Consider the following 14,949-nt stretch of genomic DNA (forward strand, 5'->3'; position numbering starts at 1 on the left):
GTTACCGTTGATTTTATATATTACATCGATAATGGTTATATATATTTTTTTTTTGACAATTTATATTATGTCCTTCCTCGTAAGATAAATATAATATAAAAAAATTGAATAATTCATAAACCAGATAATTTGATCTTCTACATAATGATTCTTTAATATTATAAACAAATATTTTTCAACACACTTAATTTAAGACGATATGGCTTTGAACGTAATTTGGGCAATAATTAATCCCTTGGACTTTTAGTGTTAGTTATTATTTTTTATGATTACAATATATTAATATAATATTATATGCATTGTAACGAAATCACAATTTAACACAATTATTATTGCTTTCTACATATTTCTTGCTCAGAAGTTTATTAAAACCGTCACTATCTATAAGTACTCAATAGTAATATAAAACTGAGTTTAATATTTATTATGTGGATATTCATGCGATCCCAATGTTCGGGCATATTGCTTCGTTCATAGTAGACTAACTGGCGGCCGATACATCACCACTTTCACTCTGAAAATATCTGAAGAATGACCAGTCTGGCACTCCATAATTTTTCATTTCTATGTACTTACCTTTTCTTAGATAAATTCATTATAAGTATTTTCGAATAAATCACCAAGTTATAATTTATGGTATATAGCTGGTAAATATTTTTATCTCTGAGGTATAGTACAGCTAGAATGGTACTAAAGAAAAAGAAACCAACTAAATTGCTTATAAAATATAACAATAAAATCATATTTCCTTGTATTGCTATTATCGATTAGATAAATAACACTAATCTTGGATAGACTTAAATGAGCATTTTTTTTCGAAATCGTTGAACTAATCAAAGCCGTTCTTTTTGAATGAAAAATAAAATTATTATTGTTGAAAACTATTGTTAATTAATACAATTTATATAACTTAATTTTTCTTAAATGTAAAAATGTGTAATTTTTAAATTAAACTCAGGCAGTTGAACCGCTCAAATTACATCAAGTTGTTTATGGTTAAAACTTAAAAAAAAAAAAAATAATAAATACTAATTGATTTTAAACCTGACCGGCTGACCATATATTATTATACTGCAAATTTGTAACGAGACGTCATAATATTATCAGGAATTTCGAAAAACTGTTTCAATATTTTAACATTCTAAATTGTTCAGTGACCTCGAATGCGAGTGTTCATTTAATAACAATAATGATAAGTAACTCGAAATTATTAAATTTAACTTCATCAGACATATTTGTTTAAGTACTCGACAAAGAGGAAACTCGTTTCTACGTGCATTGTGTAACATTCATAATAGTTTCTATTTTTGTTGTTGTTGTTATTAAATGGATGTCTTTTCATAAAGTGGACAGGCAAATAACATATTGTGTAAATTATTTCATCAGATTCGTTTTAGAAAATATAATATTAAACGAGCACTAGGAAATGTGTATCATTAAATTACGCACTCGACGATAACATTATTTCAACAAAATGATACAGATCCAAACTAGTTTCCCCGGCAATAAATGGATGGACACAGTATTTTTTCCTGGATAAATACGCCATACGGTAGCATTTGTACATATTGCATTATATAATATACATTGTATAGTCGTTTCTATATGAAACAAATTTTTATTTTTCAGCAAACAGTGATACTCTCAAAACTAATTGAAAATAACGTTATGTAACAGTTTTTTTTATTCGTTTGTTCCAAGGTATTTAATTTGGTAATATTAATGATTTTTTTGTTAATTTTTTTGTCCTCTTAAGGTACCAGTCTACATGGATGGACGGATCTCGATTACGTAACTGTCGTTAATTATTAATAATAAAAATATTATTTTTGTACATTGTTTTATGTAATATCTTCTAGAACTTCTTATGTCACTTGATTCCGATCGTAAAATTAAACTCGTACGATTACAAAATTTTAGCGGTATAGTTATTATAACACTTCAAATATTTAGTGAAATTTATTTAGATTACCTAGTATCGATGAAAAGAATATTTGTGAGTTATTCCACTTAAAACACGATGCATTTGTTGTATAACTTATCATTCATATCTTTAGTAAAATTTTTTATTACCAACATAATCTGAACTCTGTATTTACCCATCCAAGCTTAATATTTTACCATTGTCCATCGGAAGGTCATCCGTCACCGTAAAATGAGTATTTTGGTCTTTTACACAAGGTACCTGCCTACATTATATAAAACTATACATTATTATTATTTTCGTAGTATGGCTCAATCATCCTTAAAATATTTCAAAAATTATTGTTATTAAATTGCATAATATACTGCTTTTAATAGTCTTCAGTATTTTAAAACTTACTGTATAACAGCTTTTAATAGTAAAGAAAATTGTTTTGGTGGAATCGTGGAATCGGTTAATATCTCATTTGGCGAAAACGGGTATTGGTGAAAACGGAAAGGTACTAGGTAGTAAGGACGTAAGATACACTTTTGGTGGAAACGTGTTCACCAGTGGTTGATCGATCGCATAATATAATATTATATCGCTAACTATACCTGTATACGAAAACAAAATAATTATTTTGAAAGCGCACCAGTTGGAATGCCACAAAATAATAATAATTGATTATAAAACGTGAATATGATTATTCACATATCTAACAAATAAAATGTAAATTTCGACAAAAAATGTTTGCATTTAATGCTGAATATTAAATTTATAATATTAAATTATAATATTCAAATTAAATATAACTTAAAGATTTTACGAATGCACATTTCTATGAATATTATGAATCCCTATATTGTATCAATTTTTATACGATTTTATAGCTCTTTTAACTTAATTATATGCATATTTAAGAATATAAAAATAGCTAATATAAATTATACCTTGTGGCTTGTAAATGCCGTGGAATTTGTAGCGCAGGGAAGTAAAAAGTAAATAATATTATAATTATACAGAACAGTACATGTAACATGTTATATTTATTTATCTATAGTTTTATCAATAGGAGGTATAGAGTCGTAAAAACTTTCGAAGAAACGTTAAAATATTTATCGTTAATGCGAAAGACAAACATTCATAACATAATTTCCTGATGCATCGTATATTATACCGTTTAAATGTAGGTAGGTATAGGTACAATGTAGGAAAATAATTATTGATAAAAATAAAAAAAAGTTCGTAAAAAAGAAATAAAACATTTTTATTTGATTGTGCTATACCAATAGTGTATATCATATTGTCTATATATATATATTAGACGGTACATGTATCTAAAAATAATTTCTATTGCAAGCACCGGGCGTATCAAAAAGCATTCTTATCAGACCCGAGAAAAAAATGGATATAATATAAATATATATATCGATAGAGCGAAAAAATGTCAGGCCATCTGTACCTATATATACATAACACATATCTACGGTATAAAGTGTGTGTACAATAGTGTATAGGTATATATATATTATATACATATAAGTGCACATGTGTGCACGCGTGCGTAGGGGTGCGTGCGTGCGTGTGGCGAAAAGTATTAAAACAGGGGTGTGAAAATAAGGGGAAGAAAGAAAAGGAGTAAAGAGCCGTATATGACGACGATACACACTCGCGCGCCAAGACTTACACACACGATCACGGCCGATTTCACCAACTAATTGCCAGAACTAAACCGCTGGCGGTCATCGGGGTGGGTGTAGGGTGGGTGCGGGGATGACGGGGTCGGGTGAGTGTGTGTGCGTACACACACACACACACACACACACACACACACACACACACACACACATATATATATATAGGTATTTGATAAAAGCCGTGGAGGAAGGGCAGCCGAGAAATCCCTTTGGCCGCCGTCACGTCCTAGCGGAACACCGGACAATTGGCGGTCTAAACGAAATCGGAAATTGTCTTAACCCCCGCGCGGCGCACATTAACACACACTTTTCGATCCCTTATATTGTTATCATCGCACAACCGCTCCATGTTGTCTCCCGTCGTCCTCGACTTGCGTTATACGACTTCAAGGTCTCACACGTACAGTGGTTGTACACATCACACCACGCGGTACACGTAGGTATACCTATATATATATATATAATAGTATTTAATAGCTTATAATGTCATATGCGCACAGGCCTCGGCGACAACCGTCGTTCAAAATCATCGGACATCTGTCGCGAATTTTCGGCATCCGATTTTGGTGTATGCGATGTTTTTTTTTTTTTCCGTACCCGTCGCCGTTGTACAAACGGTCAACCGGAAACTGTATCGTTTTGTCACTCTCTCTCTCTCTCTCTCCTCCGTCGTAGCTCTTTTGTCGCGTTCGCTTCGAAACAAAGGCCTCCTGCGACAGCACCCCTGCACATAATAATATATTCGCTCATTATCGCGAGTTTTCATAATGACATCTATTACACATGTACACACTCGAATGTCAACTTGCGCGGAACAACGGGCGCTCCCCCGTCGGGCGGTCCCATCAAAAAGTGACTATGTGTAAAAAATGTTTCGTAAATCCCAAAAACTCCCTTTTCGCTGTTGTATTGCACTTATGGCTGAAGGACATTTTGCATATGCGCTCGTATTATAATAGTAACAATTTATATTAAAAACGACGATTGTAATTTGTTTTTTCCTTTTAGCTAAAAGGAGTAGGTACATTATTAACTAGGTAGTTTAACGTAACATGGCTGTAATAACATCAAACTCTTTTCCATTTTTAGAGTTTACGAATCGAAATAACTTTTTATTTTGCTAAAATATTATACTTGCGGTCGAGTTATCGAATAATTGGTGTAATAAACATTCTACATAAATTTAAACTAAGCTAAGTATCACATTTATAATATACTTGTATTATATTACAAAGGTTTAGCTTTAATATTGAAAATAATATTACACAGGTTCATTACCAATCTGATTTATGTTTAAATTACAGACTTTATTTTTAGGTTAGGTTACCAGGTTAGGTATCCAATTATAAGTAATAAAAATCAATTATTCTTTCTGGTAATATAATTGTATATGCGCTAGTAGGTATTTCGATATTGGTACACCACTAAGGTACAGTAGATGAGAAAAATTTAATTTCAATTGTTATATAGAATGCGATGCAAAGCACAATAGTTATAGATTTTTAAAGTACGATTTCTATTTTAAATATTAAAGACTAAAGGGGTTAAAAAAATTAAAAAAATTGTTTGTACTTGAACTCGTTTTCAACTTTATTTTAGTATTATTTACCTTTCACTCTTTCATCTATTATTAATACACATTTATAAAGAGCATTGGTAATTTAATGTTTAAATACCCAGTATAGACGTAACGCCTAATTATTTTTTCATTGTATTTTATCGTTTTTATTTAATTAAAATGAAAAACTCAACTATTATATAAATTTGATTACAAGCCAACAACAAATTTAATCTTTCATAAGAAAATATTCGAACTGAAACATTTAATATCAATAAAGGATAAGGCATAGGTCAAATATACTAGATACCTATATTTTATATATTATATAATATATATATTTGAGTATTTCGAAATGCTTTAAGTTTATTAGGAAAAACAAAAGTGGAAACTATAAAGGGAGTAATCTTTGTCAAGATCCCGTTATAATGAAACAAATAATGAAAAATAAATAATAACAAAAGTTTAAGAATTGCGTTTCTCCGAAACCGACTGTTGTCATTAACCGTCGTCTTGGAGGTAACTTTTGTTTCATAACAATATATATAGACAGCTATATATTAGCTACTAATGATATAAAAAAGGAGATATGAATATTTTTTTAAAATCATTAGATTTTTTTTATGTCACAATAAAAAGTTATTATTCAAGTCTGATTCGATCAATGTGTAATCGACGTCACGTAACGAAATCGTCGCATATTGGTCTTCGTGCAAAAGCTCGAGTGTTTTCGTCGGCGATTGCAGGAATTCGATTCCGGATGTATTCGGTGTGGATACATATATGTAATGATAATAATTTTATCGTTTAAATGTTTGTTTTCGTTACTCGTCCGAAGACTATTAATGCAATAAGAAAACGTGTTGCGATAATCGCACGAAAACGTTCAACGAACTCTCGTCGACTGTTGCCATTGTCCAGTTGGCCGAGGCAGTGTAAGACCGCACACCGTATTATAATTGTATATATATATAATGTTATCATAGAGGTGCCTACGTCACACTGTTACTGCTTGCTATACATAATATTATTACGTATACAGAGGCACGGAGTAAATCGTGAACTTTATTTGGCTCGGCGCCCGGCCAGGTGGGTTCGCCGATCTCGATTTAAATACACTCGGGCGAACGTTATTAATTACGCGAACGACTCGGCCATATTGCGACGCGGATCAGCATGATATTATAATATATTATGCTATTGTACCTAGGTGTATAATATGCCTGTATAACACACGAGCGGTCGTGTATAGTGTGTGCAGGTATTTGCGATCGCGGTAAAGTAGTGCGACGGTTTCGTTTTAAATACAACGTGTGTGGCGGGGGAGTGGGAAATAAACCGACGAATTCGTTCGTTTTTCGAAATGAGTTTGGTAGTAGTGGTCTCACCGCGGCAGGTACTTATATTATAGCTGCTATAGACGGCGGCGGCGTACTGTATATAGCGACACAACACGCGCTCACCCAAGAGATATACGAACATAAGGTCTATGTGCATATAGGTACCCACTCACAAATGGACCATCTGACATCGGCTGGTTCGCGTGCGGCGATAAATACTACATGGTACCCCGAAGCGGCGTCGGCGGCGTTAAACTGCAGTGAATTCGTATACACCTACGCTCTAAAACGGTGAAAATTAACGTCCTAATTGCGCCGCCGAATCTCCGGGCCGCTGTTTGTGTACCCCAGGAGCGGCAGGAGCGGCAGGAGCAGCGAGCCTCGCATTGTATCGGGGTACATGTATATGTATATAGGTATACCTACGCACTAGGAAAAGAATTAAAAGAAAAACGCCGCCGTGGACGAAAACGGTTTTAGAGCCGCACAAAACAATGAGAGCACGCGATCGGTTTTTTTCGATTGTTTTTTTTTTCCCTTTCGTTTCGTTTAATGATTCCCCCGTAGGTATACATATATATGCGTGTGTGTGTGTGTGTGTTGTTCTTGATACAAACACGCGCCTCACGCGAACGCAACATCCGTTGTCGTGTGCCACCCCCAAAGTTTTCGTGTCATTTGGCTAATTGCGTTGGCCAGCGCGCCCCCGGAGGAGGATTGAGTGATGTAATAATTGTTGACCGTCCGGCCAATCGACCGCGGCGACGGCGCAACGGACGTCGAAGGCATAATACGTCCGATCGAATTCCACGGAAAAATAATGCAGTCCGCTGCAGCGGGACGAGGTACGTCGATAATACGCAATATATATATATATAGGTACCTGTGGGCGGGGAAATCGCTTTTCGGTCTTCGTGTATTATATCTATAATGTTGTTTCGCGATCTGCTGCAGTTCGTTTCGGTCACACAGACCGTCAAAATTATTATTATGCGTTTCGACCGACTACGCACGATTAGCACAGGTGAGATTATTATTATTATTTCGAATACCGCCGGCGTTCGAAATTGAAACGGCTGATATCTCACCTTGTAGCGAAATACGAGCGAATCAGTGAGGTCCGACGTTAGCGGTCGTCCAACCGGCTGTCTGTTCAATAATATATAATTCGACATATTATGCGCAAGTGGCAGTGATCGAAATCAAAGAGTCCACCTTTTCGTTCACAAGCTTATCGGAACTTTGATGTGTTCTGCTTTACTTTGTTGGTTAAATGCCAACGGGGCTATTAGCGTGAATCCGTATAACAGCAGTTAAAAAAATGCACCTTTTCCAATAAATTGTCGGAGTAATTTTAACGACGATTTTTATTTTATTATATTATGTCGGTATACCTATTATAGGTGCTGGACAAGCGCATAGTTATATACCTTCGATATGTATTCGAATGGTTTAGAGATGTTTTGAAACTCTAAGTATTGATTTTATTTTTTTATTGAAATAATGCCAATTAGGTACTTACTTTAATCGAAGGTTTGAAAACAGAACCGTTCTGAAATTTATTCAGAATAATTATAAGTTAATAATTACTCGTAGGTATTTATAGGGCAAACATAATTTTGCGAACTTTTGACAAATATATTTAAATTATTAAAAAAGTCTTTCATTATATTTGTATTCATTACAACTTTTTGGAGTAAAATTATTATTCTTGGGGTCGATAAATATGGAATAATATTTGATTGTTATCAAGAACATTTAAATATTGTTTTATGGATTCATAAATAAGGTACGTTTAAAACTTATACTGCACCTAAACTTTAAAATTTAAATACACAGATCTTAATCTGTATAATATTATGTATATGATTAACCATATTTAAATGTTCGTTCGTTTAATAATTTAAAAGTAAAAACAATTAAGTAATATGTGTATTTTATTACCATAATTAAAAATAAAAATATAGTTTGAATGAAATGTCAAATGACAAATCAATTACGTATAGCGATGACAATTTTAAACCCAATCATACACATTGACATTTTAGATGATTTTCTTATTTTATTTTAAATAAAAAAAGAAAAAAATGTTTTTCTGGTTTGAGATTTATGATTTCTATATCAGTTAGTCTCCTTCTAGGAGCTGAAATATTTTGAATACTGTCTGATCATATATGTTTAAATTAGTCTGACAGTTTCGAATACAATATCAATATAAAGTTTAATGTGTGGTGTGTTGTCGGAAACATAAAAAAGGCACTCCAGAAATCATTCCTACACAAACCGATATAGACTGGAAGGATTGGATTTTACGGATATATTATGACTAAGAGGCACCCCACATTTAATATTATATATTTATAGATACCACATGTCCAAATCGGCAATAATAATAAAATTAATGAATGACGCGTATACCCAGGAGTAGGTGCTTTTTGATGTCATGTTTTGATTTTTTACACAGTATTGGGTAAGATCGGATTTTTGTTTTGTGTCAGGAGGAGGAGGTGCAGTTTATTTCTAGTACGCATCACACAATAGTCTATAAGTATAAGACGCTAGTCGATCACACCTATATCGTAAAAACTGGTTAGAAGATCGTTGACGGATAGATGATGGTTCGCGTGCCGTGACCACAACATCGGTAGTCGCAGTGCTTACTATATTATTGTATCGCAGGAAAAAATAAACCGTCCATCGATCGATTTCGTGCCTGCGGTGAGTCACATCGTAGAGGTGTTGAAAATATATTTCGATCGGTGTGGCTCAGATATTAGCCGCGGCGAGTTATCGGAGTGCGTCCAAAGTATACCGCGGTATAGTCAAAGACCGTATGCAGAAGAAGAACTTGAGCGTATCATAATAACTGACCATCATACAATTATATATATTTTATGGGTAATAGGTACCCTCGATGTCGGCTGCGTACGAGTTGATTACCGGGTACCTGTTCACATAAATAATTCAGACCGGCGAATTGATTTCGGGGCCATTGTGAGGTATTCTATGAGTTGAATCACTTTTCGTTGTATATCGGTGAGAATAATGAGGAAAAAGAAGACGTAATTATGAGGGAAATGATGAACGCAAGTGTAACCAAAACCTTATCTGCGGATACCAAAATTTTGAAAGCGACTTGTATCACATTTTTTTGACCTTCCCCCCGATAGTCTTCCAATACCTATGATATAAAATAAAACCAACTATGGTGATGATTGACAACATTTAAGAACTAAATCAAAAAAGTTTAACCTACTTTTGAATAGTCATGACACGCTCTAATGAATTAAAATATTATAACGATCGACCAACAAGTAAAATTAAAAATATTGCGAGACTTGTCTAGACAACCTCCTCTTAATGAGTTAATCGGCTGTAGTTTGCGAATCAATCCATACGTTCCCCAATTAGTGAACCGGGGAATCATCAATTAATACATCAAGTCAGTTCTGGAAATCGACTCACCGACACCGACTATGCCTACTTCTCTGACCTCTGTTATTCGGTCAGAAAAGCTCTCCTCCGGGCGCAGTACCTGTGGTACGGTATCATTGTCCGTGACTACACTCATATCGTATACTATTGTTTCAGGTTTTTTTTTCTTTTCGTGAACAATCTGTACGGCCGTCCATAACGCGAACTGCTCATGACGTTTATTGCCATATATATACTATCGTGCGTCTAAGTGTGACAGCCGCCTCAGCACTATATAATAATAGTTATAATAATGTATATTATTATGTAGACAACATTGTTGTTACGATAACCGACGACTGAGTATACAACACTGCGGCCGACATATCGCTTCGACATCGTCGTATGTAATAATATTATAAAATATAACATGGGTATCTGCGGCACAAATCCGTGGCACACCGACGACGCCATAAATCGCACCGACCGATCCTCAGAGTAAATCGAAACCAGAGACCGTCGTCTACAATATAGTTTTGTATTGGTAATATTATTATAATATTATATGCATTATAAATGGGAATGATACAATAATATATTAATAATATGCGTCGTGGACACTATATAATTATTGAACTTGTGCAGCACAGTTCTTATTAAGTATTTTTTATCCTAATGGTTTGGCCTGAGTATTCCGTCGAGTAAACTCTAAAATATAACTCATAATAATATACTCGTCGTCGCGCCGCCGATTTTATATGTATATATTATACATAATAACATTATGTTCAAACTTATTTTCGTCCACTCTCGCGGTAATAGCTTAGCGAGTTTGTGCGGAATTTGTTTGCTCCAGATAATAAATAAAACATCACATTATAATAATATATTAATATAATAAATGTGTTTTAGTTGGAAATTAAGTTCTTATACAAATGCACATTCGATTGAGATAAAAAAATTGTCGACGATAATAATTTCAAAAGTCACATTTTTACCGTCTTCGCCATTTGTATTCGTTTTCATATTTATTTTTCGTTAAACTCGTTTAATTTTCTTCCGCGACCTCCCACTTTTTTGTCGTTAGATATTTCAAAACTTTTTCAATTTTCTCCATTTTTATGTGGAATTTATCAAACTGTGTATACTATATTAAATACATTGTTAGTTCAACGTTTTTACAAATATTTATAGGTACCTACCAACATTATGAAATGTTCTGTTTATCGTTTTCGTGGACCATTTCTGAGGGTAGGTACTGTATTTATAACATTATGTCGTGCCTATATACTACTTTTATATTATACGATATAAGATTAAAACATTCCGAAGAATTATATAGTGAATTCATAATTCACATATTCATTTCGTAATATATTTTTTAAATTGATTAAACTCTGTTGCAGGAATTATTTGTGAGCACACCGTTATGGTTTGTAGACAATATACCATGACGATACTAAAGAGAAGGTTTTGAAAAAAGATAATACATCTCTGTACATAATACTTCGTCATAAGTCATAACATATTTTTTAAATTTGTATTCATAGTCTTTTCAGCTATTTATTGAACGATTCGATTAATCGTAACTTATCATCTAACCTGTTCTCAAGAAATGTTTTTTTCTTATGCTAAATTATTTTTCCTACGTATTTATCGTGTCATAATCAGTATTTGTACCTTGTTCTTGAAAGCAGAATTGAATATTATTTATTTTCCATTCATCCGACATTGTTCTTTATTGGAGTCTTGTTTTACGGTTTCCCATAATATTTTAAACTTATTTTCATTTCATTATAAACCCTACTTTATCTATTTTGCGGATCAACTTACACCTGAGTTATATTCTATAGTATAGTTATCTAACCTATTCTCAATAATGATACCTACTAGATAAGTATTTATTTATTTTTATTTTTTTTTGAAATTGTAAAAATAAAACTGGTTCGACAATATTTTTTAGTACTATTCATTGCGTGCATTGTTATCTATACGTATGACGCCATAAAATATTTTCGAACAATACAGTGGTGTACAGAACCTATGCATTATTTGTGTAACGAACAAAGGCTTTGAAAATGTATTCAGTACTAATAATTCTAATGATGGTTTTACATTCTGTTTGGATGTAATTATCTTAAAATCAATATATGTTTATATATGGAACATAAAATAATATCTAAAACGTTTACAGAGTAACGAAGAATCTGGTTGTTTTAAGACAGTGTTGTAAATACTTATTTGGATATTTGTTAATGTCAAGTACTCAAACTCAAGCTCTAATAAGTACTTTGGCTCTCGACAAAATATTTTTAATCATACGTGAGAAGTTTTAGGTATGAATTTATGAGTTTGAATGTTAATCAGCGTCGAATACAACGGTAGTCCGATAAATAAATTAATTAGGAACTCATAACTATTCTAATAAAAGTGAGAAAGTTTTAGTTTTAGATAAAGGCTTTGAAAAGAAGTTCTACATCAAAATAAATAATTAAATTAATAATGACTACATGGGAGCGAGATAACATTATACCTAAGTGGTGTGTGTGGAGATGTGCGAAGCTCCTATGCAACAATGTGGGGACTTCTATTATTCTAGGACAGAAGGTCTCTACTGACCTAGTCTCTGATGTCGCATATCATTATTGTGATTTTTATTTAACGTTTGGTGTAATGTTCGTTACTGTATCTGGCAATGTTGCATAAGTATACGAATGTTTAATGTATGTCATTTATAAACTTGTATGAAAGTTTCGTAAAATAAAAACGTTTGGTCGAGTTGGTCACTCGTCAATGAGAATATACGCCATACGATGCCCCTGATGTGGCGTATTATTATTTTGATTTTTTTTTTGTTAACATTTGGTGTTTAGTTTTTTACTTCGTTCTCGCATCTGGTAATGCTGCAGTATAATAACTATCGATGTTTAGCGTATGTAATTTTTGAAAATGTTTTATAATTCCACAAAACAAGAGCGTTTTCGCGTCAATGAGAATACTTCATATTTGTACACTATTTATATCCAATATTTTAATATTTAAATTAGTTTTCGCTAACCATGAGCGGATTGGAAATCATTAAATGAACTCGTATGCCTACGTACACATCATATTATTATTATGGCTGTATCACTGGTACACTAGAACGTGGTTGGCAACTGCTGCTGCAGGTTTACACTCAACATAATGTCAATACGACATATTGCCATTCGCGGTGGAAGTCGGTTTGCATACTGTACCTATGAATTATGCCCATACCATATAATATGATATTATATCGCGAGTTTCGGACGTATTTGTAAGCACCACCTATACACTTGTACGGTGCAAAGGTGTAACACACGCAGACACACACACACAGNGGGCCATACATTTTGTCTAGTATTAGGGATCTGCCAAAGGTTATCTGTGCACTGACTTTTTTTCATTATACTGTATAATGCAAGTACAGGGGCCCCATAAAGTTTTTAGCATCAGGGCCCTACAAAACCTAGTTGCGGCACTGCACACACACACACACATATATATATATATATATTATAAACAAGCTACGTTTCGCTGTCATTACCCGTTCTGGTCGTCTACAATAATGTGCACACATGGACAACTGCAACAGTTGTTGAACTAGCGACGACCGCTGCACCCATTTTGAGCTGCGCGCACGGCATGTAATTGACGACCGGCACACGTAAACAATAGATATTATTCAATTTTCAGTCAGTTTTCTCGTTAAAAATCAAAAAAAAAAAAAAAAAAATACATATAAAGTTCTCGTATATGGCACACTCCGGGTTCTATACACATATTATTATAATAACGCGGCAGTGAAAGTCTGCACGTTGACACGGTGCCAATGGTTCGCACACTCGGTTAATTGAACGAATTGCCGTATTCGGTTATCATTTAATTGTATCTGCTGATCTTTCGCTGTTAGTTCTGCTGATTCTTTTATATTTCCCCACGCGAACGCACGCACCACGTGTATACGTCGTGTCGTCGTCCCATATATTATACACATAGCAGTACACAATGCACTACGGTAAAATGTACGTTTGTGTGTGTGTGTGAGTGTGAGCGCAGGTCCGGCGTGTGCCTAAAGTACGACTTTTGACACTGTCACATGTATGCATTTGTCAAGTAAAATATTTAACAACATTTCTCGTATTATTGATTTACCACACATTAATTTGAAATTTTAATATATTCCTATTTCAGTCGTCGCACTACTTATTCATCTCTTTTACCCACTTGCAACGTAGCATATATTTCACCTATTTTATACGATATTTTAATTTTTGTGCAAGTCGTAAGTATATATTATTTAAACAATTACGATTTAAAGACGGTAAATTAAAATATTGTAAAAAAGACAACTGCCAACCACAGATAATGTTCTTAACTTCAAGTTTGGTAGTAGGTCAATTCATTTTATTAGTAAATAGCTACAAGATTGGTCTTGTTAAACGCAAATTTGCTATATCATACTACGGCAGACGAAGAAAACAAATAGTGCGCTTATGTGTTATTTCTGACATTTATTATATTTAGAAGACAATTTTTACTCAATTTATATATTTTTTTTTGATATTGCAAATCCAACAAACATTATTGTTTTTATCAGAAGAAAGAAAACCACAATTTCGGGGAAAAACATTAATTATAATTTTTTAATAAAAATCATTCAATTATGTTATTTTGAATTGCCATTTTTAAAGTGTGAATAAATGTATAACTTATTTATTAATTAAATAAAAACATGTATATAAACTATAGGTCCTACCCATGGTGTTAAAAAAGATGACAGCTATCGAAAATTTGACTCGTCTTGAAATTGAGTTTACGTCAGTTGATCGCCTGAAATATTGGTCATTTGGAAAATTATCCATGGTATATATTAGTCGAAAAACGTGAATACTGGTTTAGGATCGGCATGTAGTTAAATAAATGGTCAGTAATAATAACACCAGTATGCATTACAAGTATTACACCACAAACATTTTGTGTTTTTTTTTTTCATAATTTGTAATGATTTAA

Source organism: Myzus persicae, unplaced genomic scaffold (genome assembly GCF_001856785.1).
Source record: "Myzus persicae strain clone G006 unplaced genomic scaffold, MPER_G0061.0, whole genome shotgun sequence".
In the NCBI taxonomy this organism is placed as follows: domain Eukaryota; kingdom Metazoa; phylum Arthropoda; class Insecta; order Hemiptera; family Aphididae; genus Myzus; species Myzus persicae.